At 43.3% G+C, this 4,471-nt stretch overlaps 1 pseudogene; it reads right to left on the minus strand.

Annotated features, from left to right (window-relative positions):
- Window positions 1-2,552: 2,552 nt before the first annotated feature.
- Window positions 2,553-2,669, minus strand: LOC126485498 (5S ribosomal RNA; annotated as a pseudogene).
- Between the last annotated feature and the right edge of the window lie 1,802 nt (window positions 2,670-4,471).

Below are 4,471 nucleotides of genomic sequence, written 5' to 3' on the forward strand. Positions count from 1 at the left end.
GATTCTATTAGTAATGGGTTCGTCGGAATCGATTGCATTACTCCAAGGCTTATCCGCAGGCGTCGGAATTTTGGTTCAAATGACTGAGCACTATGCGACTTAACTTCTGAGGTCATCAGTCGCCTAGAACTTAGAACTAATTAAACCTAACTAACCTAAGGACGGTAGCTCGGCTCCAGACTGTAGCGCCCAGAACCGTCGGAATTTTAACATGTCTATTTTATAAAGCGCATGTTTAGAAGCGTTGTGGTATGAGGCATGCAATAATCGATGACGTAACAGACTAACTCCTTCTACAGCAAGAAAGTATGAGAATCTCCACCCATCAAGTTCCAGCCTCAGATCGTAAGACTCAATTTGCCATCTTTTTTTTTACTTAGTATAGTAAAACTAGTCTCTCTCTCTCTCTCTCTCTCTCTCTCTCTCTCTCTCTCTCCATCTACCTCTCTATGTTAAAGTCAGACTTTCAGACTTTTTTGTCCTAAACTGCAATGCTTTAAATTTAAATAAAACTGTAAAATGGTTACTGGCGACTAGTCAGAACTCCAGTATCTGCTAGGTTTAGCGTAGGTGTGGCTATAAATCACTTACCAACTATACATGATTTAAGTTTTAACGTCTACTGTATTGCGCAATTAATTATTCCTCAAACTGTTGACTGGCCATTAGCACAAGTTATTATGTTAAATTAATGAAATGACAAGTCCCGAATGGTGGATAACCTCACACAATAAATTTAATAAAATAATAAATTAGCTATAAAGCACCAGACCGTGTCCGCAGCCATAAATTCACTGGCATAGCCTCATCAATAAGCTTACTAACCGACGCAACGATTCAGTGCCCTAAATGCCGCCGGCCGGAGTGGCCGAGCGGTTCTAGGCGTTACAGTCTGGAACAGCGCGACCGGTACGGTCGCAGGTTCGAATCCTGCCTCGGGCATGGATGATGTCCTTAGGTTAGTTAGGTTTAAGTAGTTCTAAGTTCTAGGGGACTGATGAACTCATAAGTTAAGTCCCTGCTCAGAGCCATTTGAACCCCAAATGCCATTCAGTTACCAATTTTAACTGGCGTCCCCACAACTCTATCTGTGAAACGCTGTGCAGTAATAATCAGAGTCCAAACAGTGCCGGAATATTTCTCAGTCCCACAACTGTATCTGAGACACTGTGCAAAATAGTCATCGACCAAACAGTGCCAGATTATTTCTGAATCCCGCCGAATGTGGGATATTTGAAACACCCAATCAGCGTGGCTGGACCACCGCTCATCTAACTCGTCCCAACTCTGACCGCACCAAATTGCCAACTGAAGGTTGCTGCCTGACTGCTGACAAAAGACCCAGAGGAGCTCGTACGCCAACCTTATAAGAACTCTGTCACCTCCTCCAGAAAACTGTCGTCTTTCTCCAACTAACGGCGCCTCCGCCCGCGAGATGGCCGCCAACTGACGTCACATAAAGGCCTCATGTGCTCACCAGTTCTTTTATACAAGTCTTTATACAAAACTTTGCTGTCGCCGTTTACTGATAGGTGGCGACAACGGTAAGTAGTGGTCGAAAGAAACAGATCTCAGCCGGCCGGTGTGGCCGAGCGGTTCTAGGCGCTTCAGTCTGGAACTGCGCGACCACTACAGTCGCAGGTTCGAATCCTACCTCGGGCATGGATGTGTGTGATGTCCTTGGGTTAGTTAGGTTTAAGTAGTTCTCAGTTCTAGGGGACTGATGACCTCAGATGTTAAGTCCCATAGTGTTCAGAGCCAAACAGATCTCAGACGTCAGGCAGTTAGCTTGGACCTCGGTCAACATTCCTCATGCAAACATTAGTTGATTTGTGCCTGCATCATGAAGTTGTTCTTGATTGAAAATGTCATTTGCGGGAGGTGTTACTGTTTTTTTTTTTTTTTTTTCAATATAAAGAAAACATCGGCTGAGTCTTATGTAATGCTCTCAAGTACTTATGGTAAGGACGCTATTAGTGAAATAACGTATCGTGAGCGGTTTCAACGCTCCAAGAACGGTGATTTTAACGTCGTAGACCGCCATAGTGGTGGAAGAGAGAATGTTTTCGAAGTTGCAGAATTGGAGACACTGCTGAGTGAAGACTCGCGTCAAACTCAAGAATAATTGGCACGATTAGTGGGAGTGACACAGCAAGCCATTTCAAAACGTCTCAAGGCTGTGGGCATGACTCAGAAAGAAGGACTTTGGGTCTCATGTGAGCTGAGACCAAGAGACGTTGAACGGCGTTTGTGTGTTTGTGAATGTTTGCTTCAGAGGCAAAAACGGAAGGGATTTCTGCATCGCATTGTGACCGGGAACGAAAAATGGGTTCATTACGATAAAAAAAAAGCACTCCGTCTTCAGGCCACAAGTGGCCCATCGGGACCATCCGACCGCCGTGTCATCCTCTGTTGAGGATGCTGTGAGGAGGGGCGTGTGGTCAGCACACCGCTATCCCGGTCTTTACGATGGTTTTCTTTGACCGGAGCCGCTACTATTCAGTCGAGTAGCTCCTCAATTGGCATCACGAGGCTGAGTGCACCCCGAAAAATGGCAACAGCGCATGGCGACCGGCTGGTCACCCATCCAAGTGCCGGCCACGCCCGACAGCGCTTAACTTCGGTGATCTCACGGGAACCGGTGTGTCCACTGTGGCAAGGCCGTTGCCTTCATTGCGATAACCCTAAACGCAAAAAATCGTGGGGATATCCCGGCCATGCTTCCGCGTCGACGGCCAAACCGAATATTCACGGCTCCAAGATCATGCTCTGCATTTGGCGGGACCAGCTCGGCGTCGTGTACTATGAGGAGATAAAACCAAGTGAAACAATCACAGGTGCTCGTTATCGAACGCAATTCATGCGTTTGAGGAGAGCATTAAAAGACAAACGGCCGCAATACAGCGAGAGGCTCGATAAAGTGATTTTGCAGCACGACAACGCTCGCCCCGCGTTGCAAAAGAATTCAAAGCGTACTCGGAAACGCTAAAATGGGCAGTCCTACCCCACACGCCATATTCTCCAGACTTTGCTCCCTCTGAATACCATCTGTTTAGATCAATGACGTATGGCCTGGCTGACCAACACTTCCGATCTCATCAAGAAGTCACAAATTGGATCGATTCGTCGATCGCTTCAAAAGATGAACAATTTTTTCGACGCGGGATTTGTACACTGGCCGAAAGATGGGAGAAAGTAGTGGCCAGCGATTGAAAATACTTTGAACGATACATGTGTAACCAATTTGTTTCATTAAAGCCTCAAATGTGGGGGAAAACACGGCGGAAGCGAAGTTGTACACCTTGTACATAAGTTTGATCAAAATTCTGTATGCGCTATTAGCGGCACGCTAAGACTACGTACTGTAAACGTATATAATAATAATAATTTCTAGATGCTTTAATCTGCCCTCAAATCAATATTTAAATATTTATAATTTGTACTTGCAATGGTTAGAATTTTTTATTCTTGTGGAATCCTTTACTATTTATGATGCAAATATGAATAGTATATCAGTATCATATTGTAGTATTTTCTCTCCTCTTCTTCGAGTTCATGTACCTTTAATGAAATATAAATTAGGAGCAAAGCTACGTAATTATAGCATAAAACAGTAAAACTGGATGGTAAAATATCTTAAGATATTAATGGTTCGTGTAGTGAACAGTACTCGCTGCCAACACATGCTGCCATACTATCAGTGTAGCTGTCTCCTTTAATAAGATATGCTGTTTACAACAAATGTTTCGGTTAAAATGTCTCTCACAACTCAGTTATTTAAGTTAATGATCATGAAAGTATTTCCAGCGATACATCTTATCAAGAGCTAAAAACTGATAATGAAGGTGATGATATTTGGTTTGTGGGACGCTCAACTGGGCAGTTATCAGTGCCCATACAACTTCCCAATCTTTTCACTGTCCGAATGATCGTGAAATGATGATGACAACACAAACTCCCAGCCCCTGGGCAGAGAAAATTCCCGACCCGGGCCCCCGTGATCCGTGATCCACTTTTTTTTATTATCAGAGTGACTTGGTACTATCATGAAATTTCAGTAGACCATAGTCAAATAATCATGTAATATAAGCTGCAAATGGGAGAAAAAAAATTAATTATGATAACAAAATAGTAATAGAAGGATAAAGGAAAAAAAACGAGAATAGCCGAAAAACCACACCTAAGCACTCATGATATAAATAACGTTTTTTTTACTTTTTACATTTTTTAGTTTTTGTTGCATTTTTATTTATTATAAATACTAGTTTTTATGTGGAGCACGTGTGGGTCTCACCGCGGTCTTCTAGTCCTGAACCAGACAATTGATTTCAGCGAAGTATACGGGCCTGGAGATGGCGTTGACGCAACGTCGAAACTAGTAGCCAAATAAATGTAAAATCTTAAGTACAGCTGAAGGAGTTTCATTTTTAATGAAAATTATACCAGCTGTGTCGCACCTTCATACAGTTTA

Source organism: Schistocerca serialis, chromosome 6, assembly GCF_023864345.2.
Source record: "Schistocerca serialis cubense isolate TAMUIC-IGC-003099 chromosome 6, iqSchSeri2.2, whole genome shotgun sequence".
Classification (NCBI taxonomy): Eukaryota; Metazoa; Arthropoda; class Insecta; order Orthoptera; family Acrididae; genus Schistocerca; species Schistocerca serialis.